Source organism: Leuciscus leuciscus, assembly GCF_965113295.1.
Source record: "Leuciscus leuciscus genome assembly, chromosome: 16".
Lineage (NCBI taxonomy): Eukaryota > Metazoa > Chordata > Actinopteri > Cypriniformes > Leuciscidae > Leuciscus > Leuciscus leuciscus.
The window spans coordinates 27,613,565-27,636,008 of NC_138740.1; the positions used below are offsets into that span (position 1 = coordinate 27,613,565).

Here is a 22,444-nt window from a genome sequence, read left to right on the forward strand (position 1 = left end):
TCAGCTCAGACTTATTCCATTATGTTGTCGGCCACTCTTTCCACTTGATGACAGAGTACGAGACCTCAGTCCTTCTCTCTCCCTCTCTCTCACTCCACACCGGCTTTTATCCGGGCTCTCCATGCCAATTACTGCAACAAGACACAGGTGTTCGTCATTTGCTCATCTCCTTTCTCTCTCTCTGTTAGAGATCTCACAGAACCACGCCCCCCTTGCCACAATCATACATCTGGCAAGTTATTTTGGCAATAACGACAAGTAACCAAATTCAAGGTTATTTTGACTAGAAGTGTGTTACTCATAGCCGGACTATTTCAGGTCTATAATTAAGATGGTGAAATGGCGGCTATTGCTTGCTGGGTTATGTCGCTGCTGAGCAAATAAAAGAATTTATTTAGCATAGTCGAAATAACAAACATAAAGGACAAGCTGCTGCTGCAAAAAAGGTAGAATCCCTGTATCTGGGGGGTATTCCAGAAAGCAGGTTATGTGACATACCCGGGTAAGTTTAAGGGTAAGTTAGTGGATAACCTCAACTTTCGGTTCCAAAAACGGAGGTAACTTTCTGGGTATGTATGTAACCATAGGAACTTACTCTCTGAAGATAACCTGCTCGGTAGCAGGTTATGTTCCAGGGTTAGTTTGTTTCAGAAGGTTACTGAGCATGGCGTGCCCTTTTGAAGACGATCCAGTGGATGTGGAAGCACAGATGATACGAAATCTTTTCCGCCGTGAGAGGGTGATACAACCACGTATCAATGTGTTTTCGTATCCAAATGAATATTTGCGGGAGCGTTACCGTTTTTCAAAAGAATCGTTAATTTATTAAACGAAGATAATGGAGTTAAATATTTAACTCCATTTATTTAACTTTTTTTGCGACGGTGAGTTTTTTGTATACAATAGTCGATGCAGAGCATATGGGAAAGGAAACTGTGTGTAGGGCTGTTCGTACAGTATGCATTGCACTCAAACGGTTCCTACACACTTTTGTGCAGTTCCCTGGCCATAAACCACTGAGGGTCATTAAAGAGGAATTCCACAGAGTGGCGGGTTTGTCCATTCTATGATATTCTATGAAAGACCATTTTAGTTACATAGCACTATACTTAATCTATTCATACTGTATACAGTGACAGTCACAATAATTTTAAAAGTTTCTAATTATATAACTTTCAATTTCAGGGTTCCCAAATGTAATTGGGTGCATTGATGGAACCCACATTCCCATTAAAGCTCCTTCAGTCAATGAAGGAGACTATGTTAATAGGAAGTCAATCCATAGCATCAATGTGCAGGTGACGATAGATTTTTTCGGGGCTAAATGTTTGGGTGTTTAAACCATTAAATCACCCTCATTACTGGTCCCCACTAACTAGGTAATATGTGATGCAACCCACCTCATCACTAATGTTGAAGCCAAATGGCCAGAGTCTGTACATGATGCCAGAATGTTTAGGGAGGCATCATTGTGCCACAAATTTTGCCTTACACAATGTTTTTATTTTATTTTATTTTTTTATGTTTTTTTTTTATGCAATTATACACTTTAACTACCTTTATATGACACTTCAATGGTTACTTGCTGGGGGACAGAGGGTACCCCTGTCTGCCCTATATGATGACACCCTACCCTGAACCTGAGCCTGGACCACAGGCACAATTCAACCTGGCCCACAGCAGAACATGGACCATAGGCATCCTGAAGGCAAGGTTTCAGTGCCTGCTTGGGCTCATGGTCAACCCAGAAAGGTCATGTGACATCACAGCTGCTTGTGTTGTTCTTCACAACATTGCCACACTGAGAGGTGAGAGGGCCCCCCCCCCCCCCCCCCCCCTTCTCTTGATGAAGATGGCCAAGAGGAACCCCCAGTGAACCCAGTAGACCAAAGAGATGGCAGGGTTGTACGAGACATGATTTGCCAAAATCACTTTAATTAAAACCAGTTAACAGTCAAGTGTTGTTCATGGTTTCTTTATTTCCTGTAACAAAAGACATTTGTATTTATTGCTTTAGATTTCATTCAACAAATGACAGATTAATGTTCACACACTGTTTCCCACCTTAAGCTGGTGCTCCAGCAATTCAAGTCTGGCCTTTTTTTAGGTTAAGCCTTTTCTCCTCCATTTGAAGCTGTATAAGGTCCATCTCCATGTCACTTTTTCTGATTTGCTTTTGAAGGTGGACCTTATACAGCTCTTTGGCAGGCAACTAGAAAGACAGAATAATTAAACATGACTGATAAAGTCTGTAATACAAACACAGACCAAATATTTAAATGAGGAAGGAGAACTGCAGAACATTTCTTACACTGCTAAGATTCTGTGTGGAGGTAGATGGACCCTCATCTGTATTAAAATCTCCTGCCATATTCTGTAAAATGACAATGACAATTTATTTATTCTCTTATGCAAAAAAGGGGGAATTCATTCTATGCATCATACCTCTAATGGGCCTCCCCACATTTTCTGTTTCTGTCACAGCAGAAGTGGTCTCTTCATTGTCATCCTACAGTGAAAATAAGGAAGGATGCTTGGTCTAGCAAACAGAAACCTAAAGACAATAATCACTTACAACTGTGACAGAGTGTGGTGTTGCAGGAGGATCCAATAATACAATGTGGCCATCAGCAACTGCAAGATAATTAAACCAATAAGATAATCATGCATATTCAATACTCAATGTATATTCTTAAACAAATACAACTAATAAAGAAGGACATTAGGAACATCTAAGAGTACTAGTAATAAGATTACAGTACACAGCATATGCAGTCAAAGCAGCATGCATACTGCACAAGTGAATCAATGACTGTAAAATGCATTCAAAATGCCTTTTTAAAATGGTGCTTTATTAAAACACTGACAAAAACAGTGAAAACATAAATAAATCATAAGTATTAATATGATACACCTACATTTTACTAAGCCACTTGTCTTGGTAGCTGAGTCTGACGAACTGCCCCTGGAATCCCATCGACCACAGGTCGCCCTTTATTAAGGGACAGCGCCAGCTCCTCAGCTGGGGTGAGGGAAGGTGGAGGTGGACCCCCACCTGTTTTACGGGCCTCAGCCTTCTTTCTATTGGCTACATAGAAAACTAAATTAGGCTACATTAAATACTAAATTACATTGTTGGAGAATGTTTTTGTGTTTCAATTTGACTTAGCTCACACTTCTTCTGGCTCCAGAAGGATTACACCTGATAAAACAAGAGGCCAACATATTACTAGACAATTATGTGCATTACTACTGTAATATTAAGAAATGTATGGAGGCCAACAAGTAAATTCTTGTCTATTTTTACTACATGCCCCAAATAATTTTTTGCGTCACAATGAAAGAGGAAAATAGCCCATTTATAATTTTATAAACTCGTGCATTTACTCTGTCCGTTATTTTTTGCCAAGCCAACTCTCTTTCTTTTGCTGATGCAGCAGTATTGCTTTTTATTTTTTTATTTTTTTATAATGGGCTTATAGTCTTCATAAGCAAGCATTAAAACCTCCAACTCAGTTTCACCTAAGTAGCCTATGTAGCTCGCTTTTTTTCTCCCGGGGTTTCCATGGTGACTCCTGAAATCGGCGATCCATTGAAAATGTCTTTATGTACTCACCGTGCGCGCGCATTAACTCTGGGTAACCAGTAGGAGGTTGATTAAACTAACTCTTCTCAGGTGTTTTGGAACCGACATACTCATGGTATGCGGGTTTGGGGTAAATCAACCCAGAGGTTATGATTTACCAAATGGTAAGTTAACCAAGCTTTCTGGAATACCCCCCAGATCTCTACAGGTGGCGCTGGGACGGAGGAGGAATAGACAAAAGTTTTCATAATTGCTCAACTGGGCGATCAAACCTAGGCTAGGGTACAAGATTGTAACAATAACGACTCGGGGTAAATGTGAATTAGCTCAAGAATATAGGGAATTTTGGGAATATTAATAATTATGACCCATGGTCATAATTCATAAGTCGCATGTACATTTATTTGATCAATTATTGAGATTCCCTTGTTCTGTAACTGTCTGATCATTACAGTTAAGAAGGGGGGTATCCCTTTTCAAACTCCAAGAAAGTTTTATCTTCTGGCCACGAATATCAAACTTTCTGAGTTTATGAATTAAAACTACTCAAGGTAGTCAATATCGAGCTTGTAGCTTAGATCTTTTTAGTTTCATTGACTTTTATAAGGTGGTTTTTCAAACACAGAGACAATTAAAAGTATAAATGGGTTTATTAATAAAATGGCACACACTAGAGATTATATAAACTAAAAACATAAACGTACGTAAAAATGCAAACAAACAAACATTTAACCGAACAACAACATAAACATAGCGTGATCAGAATGAAAATGAAATGAAAGAAAGAAAGATATAGAGAGAAGAGATAGAGGGTAACTTAAATCACAGACCTAAGAACTGGACACCTGAAATCAGCGTTTAGAGAGCGTTACGTTACGTTACTTGCAAGATTCTGTGTTCTTTCAGTGTGGTGCTGAAGAGGGGGCGCGCGTGCGCGTGTCCGGCTGGTTTGCGTCTAGCTTCGTCTTCTGGGTCGTTTAGCAAGACGATGTAAAGGCTCACTTAAATTTAACGTTACCGAGAAAGTTCAGATTCGTCTCCTGGGATGGGAGAGGCTGGAAATCTTAGTTGCAAGGGACGCAGCTACGACTCGAACATGTGTTCGTTCGATGGAGAAGGCCAGGGCCTCCTTCAGATGTTCCTTGGAGAAGCGCTGCGCCGGGGAGAAGAAGGTCCGAAGAGAGGATGAGTTGGAAGAGATAAGAGAGGACTGAAGGGTTGGACTTTTATCATGTGCCGTCCCCTCCTTCGTGTAGGACGAATCAGCTGTCGGGATTTTTCGAGCGGGAAGATTCCTTTGTCCGGTTAGACACGCCCACTCGATTGAGTCATGATTGACTTTAATTGGAGAGGATTTTCTCCAGACATATGAACTTATAAAACAATGCGCATCACTGAATTCTGCTATCGGAATTCAACTCCGTTAGCTGGAGAGGATTACAGAGATATCAAAAATAGAATATAGACGTTGTAGCGAGGCAAAGATACATTAGTATGCATTAGTATAGGCATTAGCAGTTCTATTAATGTTACAAATAGGACATATGCTTTCCTATGGTTTACACACACCTCTTAACACACAAATATATATATTTAGTACATTTAAGAGTGACTTTATGGGTAAAAGTCCTTTTCTGTAGGGGCTTTCTGTTTCAAAGTCCAGAGTGTGTTTGTGTGTGTGTGTTGGAATGTTGCGACCCTGTTATCTCATGCATAGGGCTGGCTGAGCTTGGTGGTCAAATTTTATGACCTGCCAATGAGCTCGGGTTACGGAATGCGATTCTACTGGGAGAACATTCTTCAAAAATACATTTCAGATCCAAACACTCGAAGATCATAACTATATGATCAAAACAACATTAATCACACATGCATACAGGAAGTTCAGATACCAGTCTGAGTTACATACATTAAAGGATGTTGGTGTGTGTGTGTGTGTGTGTGTGTGTGTGTGTGTGTGTGTGTGTGTGTGTGTGTGTGTGTGTGTGTGTGTGTGTGTGTGTGTGTGTGTGTGTGTGTGTGTGTGTGTGTGTGTGTGTGTGTGTGTGTGTGTGTGTGTGTGTGTGGAATGTCACGAGTCTATAAAAGTCACAGGGAGTCCATGCTGAAATGGGGGTTTTAGAGGGGATTCTCCCAAAACAGGGTTTCCTTATGTGACTCAAATGTCCCTCGGGGGAGCCACAAAGATGCAATTTTGACCGTTCAAGCAGACTTGGAGACGCCATGAACAACTCGTTGTCTGTTTGGAGATCAGGATATACTAATTTGAACAGCATGTGACCGCATGTCATACCCAGTCAACACGTTGATCTCACAGTGATCTCTCCATATGACCACAATGTGAGTTCACAGTGAGCTAAAAGTGTAACCGCACTGTGCACTCACTGTGTGCTCATATTATGGCCACAATGTGAGTCAGCCCAGCTATAAATGTAATTGGACATGGACTCCAACATCACTCAGACGTCAAATTTTGGTTGAAAATGAAAATTGGATTGACGTGTAAACATCGGATCTCAGGCTCCAACTTCATTAAACAACTCCACAAACAGCATTACCAGCTTGACTTATTACTAACCAGACTTTATTTCTGTCATATGTGTGGAAAAGTTCTTATTGAGATTAACAGAGGTTTAGATGTGGATGATTTATTGAAATTAATAGTTTGGTTTAATGTCACCATTATTGTGATCAGTGTTTGGATAAGTTAGGCAATTTGACTCTTAAAGTTTTAATGTTAAAAACTTAATGTACGGCCCCTGTAACTGTTTGTTATGACAACAACAGTAAGAAAAAATTTTTGCAGATGATGTCAGCTACTTGATGATGACGATAATGATATAATCATCATATAGTGCTGATATGATCATCATCGTGTAACTTCTTATAGACAATCATGTTTGTTATTAATTATATATAATTGTTTATAGTAATGTTTCTACAGCTTGACATCCAACTATTATAATACAAAAATCTGTAAGAAAATAAAAAAAAGACATTACTGTGTAATTTAGACACACTCAAACCTCAAGAATCAGCATTTAAATCTCGATAACGGTGACATGGTTCATACCGCAGTGCATTCTGGGAGCCACTGATAAGTTTTGTATGATGCACCCAGAATGCATTGTGGCATGAAACACGTCACCGTTATTGAGATTCACAGGCTGATTCTTGAGGTTTGTGTTTGTCTTAATGCAGAGTTTTAAATCTTATTGTTCACTGATCTTGATTTTAATAATGTAAGTAGCCAGCATACTTGACCACATTTTCTCTTGCTATAATAAGCATCTACAGCAGCCAGAGAAAGACTAACATTTAAAGTGTCAAGACCAAAGAACCCAACTACAGCAAACACTGACCTCTACAATGGTGACCAAACCAAACTCTTCAAACAAACTTCAACATCTAAACCTCTTAAACATAATTTCTAAACATCAAAACTTCCCGCTATAACTGTCTAAGAATGTTAGGGGGGATAATGTTCTATCAATGTCATCACTAAACATGTTTGAAATGTTTATAGAGAGTGTTATCCTACCTTTTAGGAGAACATTCTGGTTACAAAAATAAAATTAGCTACAGAAAATATTACAAGAACATAACATAATGCTCTCAAAACATTCATAGAACAATAACATTTCTATCTGGGATGAGCTCATATTGTGGTCATAGTTTGAGCACACAGTGAGAGCGCTGTGAGGTTACACTTTTAGATCACTGTGAACTCAGATTGCTGACGTTGTGACCACATGGTGACATCACTGTGAGATCATAGTGTTGACTGGGTAGTCATTGTCGTTACAAGATTCATGGGCTGTGTCCGCAATCTTAAAAATACTGTATCGGAGGATGCATTGAAAGGAAGGAAGGTATCAAGGATTGTCCAAATCCAACGTTTGCTTGACTTCCTGTCTCCTGAGATAACTTAATTCACTCAAAAAAATTTACTTGGTGTCAGTTTTACTAAATAATTTCTTGTTCACTTTACTTAACAAACACAAGTAACTGCATAGAATTAATTTTACTTAGTAATTTCAACAAAAGACTGCATCTTGTCATCTTTACTTTGGGCGTTTTTGTTCAGTCAACAAATCATTCATTGTTCAGTGAAAGCACAAATACAAGAAAACCAAAACGGGATGTCCCTTTGCACACACTGTATGCAAATGCAGCAGCGCGAAAGACAGACGAACGTTGAGGATATGACGAAATTGGAGACTTCATTTGTGAGGTTTGAATTTGGTTGAATCATTTTCCATCCTGAAAAATACTGCCAATAAAAGTTGTATTACTTCGAGATGTCAGTTTATGTCAGAGAATATACGTGTTTTTCATTGTAGATGAGCTGAGCTGTGAAAGGCAGACGAACAAGATCGAATGTTTTGGCAACTTTGTAAGGTAGCCTAACGTATTATTATTTTGAAATCATTTGACATCTCGATAAATGCTGTCAAAACATAATTAACCGATGTATAGAGGACCAAATAGTATTTGCACTTCCACGTTATGAGTTTTTGTCGGAGTCTGGAAATGCAGGTTAAGGTTTCTTTTTTCTTTCAGTGCATAAGTGTTACGTTAACTTAGTTATTTTAAAAAAACTGTTTTGTCATTTCTTTCAGAGTGTTTAACTTAGTTATTTTATATATGTAAAAATAATTTGCCGTGTCTTGTCATCTTAACTTTAGGTGTTTTTGTTCAGTCAACAAATCATTGTTCAGTGAAACGCATAAACACACACACAAAACACACACACAAAAAACACCAGGATGTCCCTTTGCACACAAAATGTATGCAAATGCAGCAGCGCCAAAGACACACGTTGAGGAGATGACTAGTGACTACATTGGTGATTTTTATTTTTATTTATTTTATTTTATTTTTTGACATTGGCGACTTTGTTTAAATCATTTGCCATCCTGAAAAATTAAAAGAATATGTAGTAGGCCTACACTATATAGTTGTATTGCTTTAAGAGTTTATGTCATAAGTTGCGGTTACACTAAATTAATTAATTCCGATCGATGATTCCGTATGTTATAGTGTTTGCAGAACGCTAAATAAAGTAAGTTAATCAAATTGATGTGCGCGTTTATGTTGCAAGTATCAAATCGAAAACGATATTTTCATGTGCGTAGACGGCACAAACCAACCAAACATTACAGTTTCAGAAAGCAAGCGAATTACTAACGGATTATATTTTCTATTACAATATAACGTTATATGTTTTTTTATTTTTTTATTGTAGAGCTGTTGCTGAGCTGTGAAAGGCAGATGCACCCGATTTAATAATTACTTTAGCAATTTAAGGTGATGTAGCCTATAGCTATTTTTAAAATCCTTTGACATGATCCTTATGACATATTTGTTAGTCAATGACATATTGACATAGTCTGGACATGTCATGCATCTTGAGGGTTTTTTTTTTTTTTTTTGTAGTCTTTTTTCAATTTTAATCAGTTATGTGAAGGACAACCATCAAACAATTAAATAGAAAATGGACAAAACTTTTGCTTACAGACGACATGAAGTAGTCCAAGACATGCCATTCATTGCCGAATTCAAAAGCAGATGACCAGCTCTATTTTGTGAAGATCAGGCAAGTTTAATAGAATTGCTGGATTTGCTGTTAATAATAACTAGCCTCCCTCATGTCACATTATGCTTTTTATTCTTGTCCATTTAGGCTAAATGTTGTTTTCTGTATAATGAACAGTGCCATTCTTAAAATGTACATTATCCTTATGTCTTATTGTTATGTCTCTTAAATCTCTAGATGGCTACTGAGTTCACTCGAATCACCACCCTTCCGCTGATTCAAACATTCATGTCAAAACTGGATGGCTACGCTAACACACTGGCCAAAGTCTTCAGGGAAAAAGGAGGAGCTGCAGGGCGCAAGTGTAGTGTGGTTAAAATCAATATGATTTATACTGGAGAAAAATAAAGTGTAATTGAGGAAATGTCCACTAGGGGGAAACCAAAGGCTGCAGGCAGTAGCTGACACGCTCTATGTTTTGCGTCACAGTCAATACAGCTGAAGCACAGACAACAAGGAGTTCGTGTCGTCTCATTTTATTTATGTCTATTTTCCCCTGTTCCAGGGGTGCAACATTTTGGAGGCCCCAGCGAGGATGGATGGTCCATGGTCCTGCCGACCGATGTAGTGCCAGACGATAACATTCCACCTTGCAACAACAACCATCACGATAGAAGGTCGGCGGTGTGCAGTATAGTCTCACGACCAGACGGGCAGAAGTGCTGGCAATCTGAGGTTCCTTATGCTAACCAGGAGAAGCTGCAAGTTCTTCCTGCCCAAGTAGACATTCTGTTTTACACTGACACTGACCATTTATTCACAACCAACATGGAGACGCTAGAGGACTTGAAACTTGAAGTAGTTGGGACACTTTATACACTGAGTAGTGATCAGTTGATTGCAGTGTGTAACTTTCTACATATCTTTGGTACCGAACATGAGAATGTTTTGGGGGAAAGTCGTTCATTTCTAATTGCACACATTGTGAAGTATATAGAAAGAGATGAGGTAGAGGAACTTGAGGACCAAGGTATGTCTCTCCTCCTTAACCTGAAAGACAAAATTGTTGAAATTCAACTACCAATTCAGCCTGCAATTCAGAATTCTGTAGAGCCGCAACAAGTATCTCAGGTGTCAGAACAGGAAATGCTGCAAAAACAGATTGAAGCACTGCAGTTAGCTTTACAATTATCACTACAGAAAACACAAAGTGAAACAAAACCCGAAGTAAAGATAGTGAATCAAACAAACCAGAACAGTAATCCAATAAGAGATCTCGCCCAACCATTTATGTGGCAAAGAGAGTTTAAAATAGCGGGCCAAATTGGAGAGCCATGACAAAAAGATAAACTTAGTTTCTCTAGCATGGCTCATCAGATTGAAAATGGAATAAAGAAAAACGTCCCTGAACACGAAATAGTACATGCAGTCATCAAAGCAATCGCGCCTGGCATGCAACTACGCAGTTACTTAGAGGGCAAAGGCCATTTAACGTTACCTACCTTGAGAAGAATCCTTCGCTCACATTATCAGGAGAAGGGCGCCACCAAACTGTACAAACAACTCATGTCAGAGGCCCAAGACAGCAAAGAAACCCCTCAGAACTTTCTCATTCGTGCATTAGATCTGAGGCAGAAAATTCTGTTTGCATCACAGGAGGCTGAGTCTAGCCTTAAGTACGACCCTATCCTGGTGCAAAATATGTTTCTCCATACAGTTCTTACCGGTCTGCAAAACGATTACATCAGGGGTGACCTCAAGCCATACCTGCAACAAACAGATGTGAGTGATGAACTGTTGTTAGAGAAATTGAATATTGCATGCATGACCGAGGCAGAAAGACAAAGTAAAAAGAAAACTGCAGTTCAACATCGGCCGATGGTGCACACCGTTGAATACACTGATGTTCCAGCCCCTGCAGAGAAGAAAGGGAAATTGTTACTTCAGGAAAAGCAGAGTAAACACAGTCCTGACTTGCTAAATGAACTCAGAGAAATCAAATCAGACATGGCGCTATTAAAGAACCTTAGTGCTGAAGTGTCACAAATCAGAGAGTCGATTCAACTGCCTCATGCCAGTGCAGCACAGAATTTGTCTTCACCTGGTTTACAAGACGACATACCAGCCAATCAGTTTAAGTATTCATCTCCTCCGTATTGGCCAAAATACAGCCCAGGACAGAGAGGAAGGGCCGCTCAATTTCAACAAGGATTTGCTCCTCAACGTCATTTCATGCAGCCCAGGGGTCAGCCTAGGAGATGTTTAAACTGCCAAAAGAGTGAAATTGATACTTACTGTACACACTGTTACAGATGTGGAAGCAGTGAGCATTTCCTGGCAGGCTGCAGAGCAAGAACAACAAACTCACCCAGAGATGATCGTTTAAACGAGGGAGGGTTACTTCCATGGGACAGGAGGTGACCTGCCAGGTGTTAATGTCCCACCAACAGTGTGCTTGTTGTGGCGTGAAGGAGGATTCCCATACTTTAAGACTCTGTACATCATGCCATAAGTCTCTTTACTGCTCTAAGTTATGTCAGGCTCATCACTGGAGTGAACATAAGAGAGAATGTAAGCGAAATGAACACCAAAATATGCAAGAATTAAGGGTGAAAACAAGAACAAATTCAAACAAAACATTGAGTGTGGCCACTTTAGTGGAAAAACAGTGTCTCATTGACTGTTATATCCATGGAGTAAAAACAACAGCATTGTGGGACACGGGTTCTCAAGTTTGTATCATTGACGAGTGGTGGAAAAATAAGGTATTACCTGATGTAAAGCTGAGGCTTGTCTCCGAGATAATTGATGCATCTGACACACTTCAGATAGTTGCAGCCAACGGACAGGGTATCCCTTATGTGGGATGGATAGAAGTCACATTTCGGTTGCCAGGAGAAAACAGCGATAGCAGCGATTCCATCATTCCCATTCTAGTAACAAAGGGAAAACACCTCTCCCATCCTATTATTGGTTACAACGCTATAGAGCTCATAGTGACTAACCACTCAGGGGAAAGCACAGATGCAAAATCCGGAGAACAGTTAAAGAGAATAGTGAAGATGACATTCCCGAGATTAGAGACAAGCCACATTAAAGCTTTTATAGAAAGTGTCAGGGCAGAAAAGTCATATGAATATGTGGTGAGGACTCTTAGAGAAAAGGTGTTAATTCCCAAGCGTACCTCTCTGCAGGTTGAGTGTCGGATAAAAATGAGCTCTCTGAAGGAGGACACAACTTTAATGTTTGAACCTGATGTTGATCCAAAATGGGCAGAAGGGCTGGAGTTCCAGGAAACACTTGTGCAGGTGAAAGGGGGGGCATCACCGTACATCATGCTTGATGCTCGGAACCCAACGGATCATGACATTGTCCTGTGTAGTAAAACAGTCATTGGAACAGCACAGGGAGTACAAGCTGTTTATCCGTCCACATCATTTGATCAGTCAAGTCAGTCCATACCTTCATCAGTGACTTCCATCCAAACGAGCAGCGTTGAGTCTACCAGTGATGTTTGGGACCCCCCGGTGAATTTGAGTCATTTGAGTCAGCCTGAAAAAGAAATAGCACACAAAATGTTACGAGAGGAATGTCTGTCATTCTCCAAATCAGATGATGATATCGGGTGCATTGAAAATCTAACACTGAAAATATCTCTAAAAGACACAATTCCTGTTGCACGTTCATACATCTCCGTGCCTAAGCCGCTGTATAGGGAAGTAAAAGATTACCTTCATGACCTGATTGCTCAGGGCTGGATATCAAAATCAACATCATCTTATGCATCACCTGTAGTCTGCGTTAGGAAAAAGGATGGAAGCCTACGCCTTTGTGTGGATTACAGGGAACTGAATAAGAAGACCCATCCTGATCGTCAGCCAATTCCCAGAGTACAAGATATCCTCGACAACCTGGGCGGGAATTCGTGGTTTTCACTATTAGATCAGGGCAAAGCATATCATCAAGGGTTTATGGCAAAGGAGAGTAGACCCCTGACCGCATTCATAACTCCATGGGGGTTATATGAGTGGATAAGAATTCCCTTTGGCCTGACAAATGCTCCAGCTGCATTTCAAAGGTGTATGGAGGAATGCCTGGAGAATTTGAGAGACCGGATATGTGTGCCGTATCTTGATGACATACTAGTCTATAGCAAGTCTTTTGAAGACCATGTCCACCATGTGCGGGAGGTACTGCAGCAGCTTAGACGGTATGGAATAAAACTGAAACCAAGTAAATGTGGAATGTTCAAAAAAGAAATCCGCTATCTTGGAAGGATGGTTTCTGCTGAAGGTAGCAAAGTGGACCCAGCTGATACGGAGGCTGTGCAAGCTTGGAAGGAAAAGAGACCGAGCACCGTTGGGCAGCTGTGAACTGTGATGGGGCTCTTAAGCTACTACAGACAATATATTAAAGATTTTTCAAAGATTGCTGGACCACTATATGACCTACTCAAGGGCACCCCAGAAGAGGGAAAGATGTGCCAAAAATCAAGACAAAGCAGACTGAAAAATAGAGGAGTGCCTTCTAACCAACCAATCGTTTGGAAAGCTGAGCACCAAGAGATTTTGGAGACATTGATCAACCATCTGGTCGAACCACCTATCCTCGGTTTCCCAGACTTTTCGTTGCCCTTTATTCTTCATACGGATGCCTCAAACCAAGGTCTGGGGGCAGTATTATACCAAAAGCAAGAGGGTAAGCTCCGTGTAATAGCGTATGGCTCTCGGACACTCACGACTGCTGAACGAAACTACCATCTCCATTCGGGAAAACTAGAGTTTCTCGCCCTCAAGTGGTCAGTGACTGAGAAATTCAGAGACTACCTATACTACGCACCGACATTCACAGTTTTCAGCGATAATAATCCTCTCACGTACGTGTTATCCAGCGCGAAGCTGAATGCAACTGGTTGTAGGTGGGTAGCTGAGCTAGCCGACTTCCATTTTTCAATCAAATATCGCCCGGGTCGAGAGAATGCAGATGCTGACAGCTTATCACGATTGCCTCTCAACATCGAAGAGATGATGGAACAATATACAGAGGAATTGCCATCAGACTGTATTGCAGCGACTGCTCAAGCAGTGGAAGTACAGGAAGATTCTTCATCGTGGGTAGTATCTGATCCTCCATGTCCACCAGATGGGGGTGTAAATAATTATATTCCTGGGAATGAGATTCAACAGGCCCAACGAGAGGATTTGCATATTGGACCTGTAATCAAATTTAAACTGACCAGTGTGAGGCCTCGTGGAAACCAAATTAAGTCTCTTACCGCTAAGAGTAGATGTCTTCTTCGGGAGTGGGAGAAGGTCTATGTAGATGAAGATGGGATCTTGAAGCGGAAAACATCTACAAGGAACCAATTGGTTCTACCTGAAAAATACAAGACAGTTGTAATGAAAGAATTGCACAATGAGATGGGCCACCAAGGCATCGACCGTACAACATCCCTAATCAGAGACCGTTTCTTTTGGCCTCATATGCAACAAGAGATCGAACATTATGTTGCAAAAAGCTGTCCTTGCTTAAAGCAAAAGAAGCCTTGTAAAGAAACAAGGGCCCCTCTTACCAACATCATCACAACACAGCCCTTTGAACTTGTATCGGTAGACTTTCTGCATTTAGATAAATGTAAGGGGGGATATGAATATATATTAGTGGTAGTCGACCACTTTACACGGTTTGCGCAGGCATACCCTACAACGTCAAAGTCTGCAAAAACAGTAGCTGATCGCCTGTTTAATGACTATGCCCTGCGATTCGGATTTCCAAAACGAATACACCATGACCAGGGTGGTGAATTTGAAAATCAGCTTTTAGCTCAGCTGACAAAGAATTGCGGTGTCCTCAGTTCCAGAACGACGCCATACCACCCGCAAGGGAATGGTCAGACAGAGCGATTTAACAGGACCTTACTTCAAATGCTCAAAACACTGACGGACAAGCAGGAGACGAACTGGAAGGAATCCCTGAATAAACTGATCTTTGCATACAATAGTACTAAATGTGAGGTCACAGGGTTCTCACCATTCTATCTTCTTTATGGACGACATCCCAGACTGCCAATTGACCTTCTCTTTGGTTTGGAAGAAAGCACTGGTACAGTAAGCCAGAAGGAATATCTGAAGAGATGGAAGGAACAGATGCGTGAAGCATATGAAATATCAAGGGAAAATATGGAGAAGGCAGGAGGACGGAGTAAGAAGTATTACGATAAGAAACTGAGGAGCACAACCTTGTATCCAGGTGACCGCGTACTTGTTAGGAACCTGACGCCAAGAGGAGGTACGGGTAAATTACGTAACCATTGGGAAGAGACCATTCACACTGTTGTGAGGCAAGTAAAAGAAAACCTCCCAATTTATGAAGTCAAGCCTGAACTGGGAAAGGGGAGGTCTAGAATCCTACACCGTAATCTCTTGCTTTCATGCGATCACTTGCCAATGGAAGGACAATCCAACAAAGATGCTTACCTAGAGAAAAGGCTGACGAAGGACTACAAAAAGAGGAGTGACATTGTTGAAACTGATAGAGATGAAGAGGATGAGGATGAATGTTGTCTTTATTACTCACCAAACCAACAGCATAGTGGAGAAGGGTACAACAAAGGTGCTGACGAGTTAGAGAGAGGGATGAGCGGACTGGCCAAGCAGATCGAGAATATCGCAGAAATCGGAGATCAGATGGACGCTGAGGACGGATGCCCAGGTGAAGACTGTGATGAAGAACTGATTCAAGCTGAGGATCCTTTGATAACTGGACAAGGAGAGGAACATGACGAGAACACATTATCACCTGAGCAATGCAATGATTCGACAACAGTTGAGAGACAATCTAGACCTCAGAGAGAAAGACGTGCCCCTCGACTGTTCACTTATGATCACCTTGGTACTCCCAGTGTGCATAATATAAGTTGTAGTCGTGAAGTTCAGCAGCAGTATCAGACTATGCCTTACCTTGGACACCAAACATTTCCATCATGGTCAAGCCCAGGGCCATTTTATAATCCTTACCCATATCTTGCATACGGATATCAGGGATAGACTGTGGCTTAATACAGGCTCAGATGTAGTAAAAGCAGCATAGGCCACAGAAAACAAAGTCTAAAAAGATGGTCGTTACTAAAGCCTAAGTTAACTGCAAGATGTTGGGACAACATCTAATTGTGAGGGGGAGTATGTAGTGTGGTTAAAATCAATATGATTTATACTGGAGAAAAATAAAGTGTAATTGAGGAAATGTCCACTAGGGGGAAACCAAAGGCTGCAGGCAGTAGCTGACACGCTCTATGTTTTGCGTCACAGTCAATACAGCTGGCGCACAGACAACAAGGAGTTCGTGTCGTCTCATTTTATTTATGTCTATTTTCCCCTGTTCCAGGGGTGCAACACAAGATCAGTGAATTGATGTCTGCCATTGATGAGGTTTGTGATGTGTTGATTGTGAATGATTTCCATAAATGATTTATGTTACATATAGTTCATTTGGGCGAAAATCATATCAAGATTTTTTTCAGGAAAATCATGATTTTATTACGATTCTTTTTCATGTTGCTTTTACTATTTTGCAGGTGACTAAGCCATGCAGCCAAACTAATTTCCCTATTTTAAAAACAAAGCCTTACAAGGTAACAAAATACAAATTAAAAAAAGAATGGCAGACATTTAGGCTAAAGTGACGAAGATTGCATTCAAAAAAGAAATTAAATAAACAAATATAAAAATAAAACACTATGGACTTTATTGTATAAATTATACATTGATTCTTATTAAAGTTCTCAGTCAAGAGCAGTGAGTGTTTTTCTCCTTGTGTTTTGTTTTTTTATTAACATATTAAAGGGATAGTTCACCCAAAATGAAAATTGTCATCATTTACTCTCAAGTTGTTTTAAACCCGAGATATTTTTTAAAACAAAAGTTATTTTGAAGAATGTGGGTAACCAAACAGTTGCAAGTCCCCAGTGACTTCCATAGTATAGTTTTTTCCTACTCTTGAAGTAAAAGGGGACCAGCAACTGTTTGGATAGCCACATTCTTCAAAATAACTTATTTTTTGTTCAGCACAAGAAATAAATGAATACAGGTTTGAAACAACTTTAGTGAGTAAAAAATAACAGAATTTGCATATTTGGAACTATTCCTTGAAGGACAACACGGCAGCATGTTAAGTAGGTGTGACGATCACACAAGTATTGTAATTGTACTTTAGGTATATTCAAAATTATTGGTTTCATTTTGAATATGTTATTGTGTTATTTTGGAAAAAGAAACATTCGGAAGGGTTTTATTTTAATGTGATTCCTGGTAAAAAAAAGAGAAGTGTGCAATGCTACTCCTGACCGTTAGGGGCAGAGTCGAACGATGGGTGTTAAGGCCAATTTATACTTCTGCGTCGAGTGTACGCCGTAGTGTACGTCGTAGGCTACGCACGTAGGCGACGCCGTCGTGAGCATTTATACTTCTGCGAATGTCTGTGTTGCTCTGCAGTTACACCGCCGAAACGCTAGTTGGCGCGGGTGGGTTTTAATGTTCCAGTTCCACTGTGTTTACATTCCTCGCGGCTGTTTTGAGTTTAGGTTTCTACGAGCAATGGCGACTGAAGGAGTCATACAGATGGCTGTATTTCCGCACTTCTTCAAGCAATCTCTCGGTCACTTGGTCTGTTTCCATGGCTCTTCACTGATCTTCGGAATTTAAAAATGGCGGGCGGGCGGTACAGAGTGCAGAAGATCATTCCGGAAATGCGTAGGAGGAAACGCGATGCTATCCAGCCGACCAATCACAGATCTTGCGGTCCGCGTCGCCGCGACGCGTAGTTAAATTTTTGAGGAGGTGCGCGTCAGGGTACGGCGAAGGGTACGACGTATGGTACACGTCAATGCGTATGCTACGCCGTACCTTCTACGCAAACCCGACGCAGAAGTATAAATTGGCCTTTAAGCTGTGCGAGTCGTGAGTTTTTCATTACTCCAGAGAGCTTGAACGTGACACACTGTCTCCTCGTTTCTCTCCTGTGTGTTACAGGTGGGTAAATGTATAAAAACACTTTAAAGTTGAATTTAACCATGCTGAAATGTGTTTAGAATATAAGTGAATTGTTTTAGAGAAGTGATGTTCGTCAGAGGTTGTTTTTGAGTTTGATTAAAGCGAGAGAGAAAAGCTCGACCGATTAGCGGCCTACTGAAAACGCACATGAAACGTTTGTGAGCGCGTCAGTTAAAAATATACATTTTTCCTTATACAAATGTACATGAAGGTATTCTATAAGCTCTAAAGGTTAATAAGTATTGTTTAATGTACTATATATGTGTTTTGAATGTCAATTGATAATGGTTAATGTGTTAAATAAGGTTTAAAGTTGTATTTGAAGTATATTAATAATTCTGAGAGTGATTTGCAGCATCGTATTAACGTGATACTGGTAAAATATTTTGAATAGAAATGTTTAATCATTTAAGAGAAGTAATTGAGGTATATTACTATGGTTTTTGTATTTCTGTTTTGATGAATAGTGTGAAATATAAAAAAAATACAGAGTCAGTGAACATGAATGTGAAATTGAGAAGTTTATTTTATTGCAGATTGTGAATTGACATGAACACTGAAAGTCATTATAATGTTAAGAAGACATTGAAAATGTGATATGTGAAGCATAATGTGACTCTGAGAAACAGAGATTTGTTTAATGAATTTGTTTGTGAATAAATTACTCCAGAGAGCTTGAACGTGACACACTGTCTCCTCGTTTCTCTTCTGTGTGTTACAGGAGAATAATCTGTCCCTTTCGGGTGCCGTCGCCACGGTACCCGTTACATAGGCTACTGTCACTTAGAGACCGGCACGCATCTAATAACACATATGACACGCACCCGATTTTCTCTCAAATGTTTGCTTTCTCTTAAAGGTAGGGTAGGTAGGAATTTTATAAAAAACTTTTTTTCCAAATTTTTTTAAACTTTCTATATATATATCAATACATAATTAAAATGTAAGTACTCTGAAAAAAAGAGTATAAAAATCGAGTGACTCTAGACCGTTTAATCTGCATTAAACACAGCTCATTATTTCCATCCGGGACGAAACAAAGGATTGGCTTAGGCAACTGTCACTCTCTCTCGCAACCATGGCAACCACCCTTTTGCCACAGGATCTGCCCACTTCCGCGCACCCGTTTGATTTGAGGAATTCAAGAGGCACGGAACCTAGGTATAGCAAAACAATGGCTGAGAAAGAGCAATCAAAATTCACATTACCGGCATATGCAGTTAGCGAAGGCAAACAAGGCAAAAAAAGGAAGACAGTACTAGAAAAGGTAATGAACAAAAAGTCTTTGGATAAACAAAGAAATAAAACGCGTGTCAATATCCTCGGACCCTAGTTGCACGGCCTCTTGCACGACCTCCTCTGCTTCGCCCTCGACCCCGGACCTGTCCTCGAGCTGACGATGCGGTACTTGTCTCTGGAGTGTAGTCCTCATCAGAGTCAATGCTTTTATCATGGAAACTCTTACATGCAGAACACCATATATGTTATGAATCTTACACGAAATTCATCTTCATCACAGTGTAACTGATGGTAATGGAAAAACGTGTATCAATGCAACCTTTTTTTAGCTTTGCCTTATAGATATAACTAGCTCGTTAGCGAATCAAACAAAATATATTTTAAACTTTACCAATGCTAGCTTGATAGTGAGTACTAAAATACATCTTATTTGTTTATATTCATAATGATAAAGTTAGATTTTTTTATTACATGTGATTCTGACATGATGTCACTGCATGCACTGCGCTCCTCTCCGCTCGTCTCAGGTAAATAATGCGTCTTCCAGCTCAGCGGTCGGAGTCGCGCGTTCATGTGTTTTGGGGGCGTGGCTTTGGAAGGAGCCCAGAAGGGAGGGGGTGGAGTGAATGGAAATAATGAGCTGTCTTTAAAACAGTCGTGAGAGGTCTACAGACACTCGATTTTTATACTTTCTTTTTCAGAGTACTTACATTTTAATTATGTATTGATATATAAATAAAGTTTAAACAAATTTGGAAAATACTTTTTTTAGACAATTCCTACGTACCCTACCTTTAAGACATAACCAGCTGTGTTTATGTAAACCTATATAACCAGTATTTGACAGTGTTAGCGCAATAAGACTCGAAAGATAACTAGTCCAGTAACCAGGCGCTGTTTGACAGGCTTTTAGTGCCTGTGAGCTTTGCGTGTACGCGCTCAACACCACATGTGAGAACAGCGCATCAGCACGCGAATGAAGTGTTTAACTGGCAAGGCAAATAATGAACTTTTGTGAACTTCAGTGTCCCGTGAGTGTAACTCTACCTCTGCATTAACATGTGATACAGAATGTTGGGACAGAGGCGCCAGGACTGCCACTGATAGAATGCACTGATAGTTGCATGATGCAACGATATTTCTTTAAAAGCAGATCGTGGAGACAATTAAATCGTGATATTGCACACCCCTTATGCTATTCTTTGTTCAAACCGGTAATACTTGTATTAGTGCTGGTTGGACTCTATGGGTTAATAGGTGGTGCTATTTTGTAATTTTCACTGCACAATTGCATGCACAACATAAGGCAGTTTGATTCTAAACTTTAAGTTGTATTTTTATTTAAACTAATATTAAAATAAAATATTAAATTACACACTTAAATTAGTTCAAGCAAAAATGAAGGACCCGTTCAGTGTGGTGTCAGAATAAAGTGTCTGTGTGGAAAGATAGTGTTTTTCCGCATGTGTCCTGTAGTTAGAATAAACCGAAACGAGTGAGCATATAAAACACATATAAATAAAATACGCGCTCTCCTTTTTTTTCTCATTTTATTTAGTTATTCAGTCTTAGATGCGGGGTCACAAGCAAGTATTATTGTTCGTTATAACGACAACAGCTTGTGCGTCTCCGGTGAACTGTATAAAAAGTACTTGGAACACATGAGAGGCAGCAAGATCACAAGAAAAGCTTGCCATATATACAGTGTAAGATGCCCTTTAGGTGACTGTATTTTTTTTTTTTTTATCTATTCTAATCATTATGATATTAATATAGGAAGTGTTGTTGTCTAAGTAAGTTTCATGTTTTAAAACTGTTTAACTTTTGTTGTTTGTTTTAGGCAATGACTTGGAGAAAGCTAAGAGAGACATGGCTAATACAGTCACTGGTATTTTCTTTGTTCGAGCTGAAGGTGAACGACCTGAACAACCACCATTGGATGTTGGGATCCATGTTGAAGGAGTGAAAGTGCTTCAGCAGCTAGGAGATGTCACCAAGGCTTGTGCTCTCCTCTTGGCAGTAATATAGGCTATAGCTTGAATCTGAGCTATCCATCTGATCTCAAGTACACCTTTGAGTTTCTTCAAAAGGTGTTAATGGAACTTGATGTAAGAAAACAAACTCGTGGAATAATTCATCAATGTTTAGTTCTCATTCCAGTACAATGCTGCTGTTTGTATTGTTTTTGTTTTTATGTATAAAAAACATGCCAGTCATAAATATTCCTTTCTATAAGGGTCAAGCTCTGTAGCACTTTGTAGAATTTATTGGAAAAAAAGGACAAAAAATTACAAGTTTAAGACTTGGTTGAATTGCAAATAAAAAGCTATTTGTTTCTGAAAAATAGTAGTCTGATTATTTAACGGTTTTCTTGAACACTTGTATGGCAAAGTATTGTAATTACAAAGCAACTGAAATCCTTAAATGTTTATTGCACACTAAATGTTCGTAAATTTAACATAACATTACGTCTATGTAATAGTGACTTTACTAGGATTTATTTAGTCCATGCAACATTTAAATTGTCAACACAAACAATTTAGTAAATGCAACTTATATTTTCTTGTTATTACTGTTGTATTTAAGGAGTTTTTGTCAACTTTACACAAACCTTTTTAGTAAAATATGTAAATAATGTAATAAATAATGTAATAGACTTACATTTTGTTTGTTGCAATTACTTAAAGTTTTTTTTTTTTAAGTAACAAGTCAACAAGTCAGCTGCCCAGTTTTCAGATGCAGCGTAGCCGTGCTTATGTGGATTAGGAAGCATTTTGACTAATGCCAAGGTATTGAAAGGACAAATCAGCAGTTTCATGACTGAACTGTGTATAAATATTAGATGAAAAACTTCAACTAAATAAAAATGAGAAATGTTGCCTAGCGTTGGAAACTAACTGAAGTAACCTTCTGAGACCCAGATTTTTTTTTTATGTAGTATTTCTTTTCATGTCATCACATTGTTTAGAGCATAAGAAACTAATTGTAAAAAAAAAAAAAACTGTTTTGAAAAATTATATTTTATTAAAATAT

The 22,444-nt window shown here is 39.5% G+C and overlaps 1 protein-coding gene and 2 long non-coding RNA genes across 5 annotated transcripts in view; 1 reads left to right on the forward strand and 2 right to left on the reverse strand.

Moving 5' to 3' along the window:
* LOC309477076 (macrophage mannose receptor 1-like) overlaps window positions 1-22,444 on the reverse strand; it is a 58,924-nt gene that overhangs the window by 13,903 nt on the left and 22,577 nt on the right. The window lies entirely within an intron of this gene.
* LOC309477126 lies at window positions 1,913-3,541 on the reverse strand. 3 transcript variants are annotated; one of them, XR_014198527.1, is made up of 5 exons: window positions 2,919-3,541; window positions 2,446-2,634; window positions 2,312-2,374; window positions 2,065-2,212; window positions 1,913-1,983 (listed from the first exon to the last, which is right to left on the reverse strand). It is a non-coding gene; the product is annotated as an uncharacterized lncRNA (long non-coding RNA). The 3 variants fall into 3 exon arrangements; XR_014198529.1 differs by having other exon boundaries at window positions 1,947-2,212; window positions 2,919-3,088; window positions 3,175-3,536; XR_014198528.1 differs by having other exon boundaries at window positions 1,945-2,212; window positions 2,919-3,537.
* On the forward strand, window positions 18,105-22,263 carry LOC309477133. Its single transcript, XR_014198538.1, has 2 exons — window positions 18,105-18,151; window positions 21,252-22,263. It is a non-coding gene; the product is annotated as an uncharacterized lncRNA (long non-coding RNA).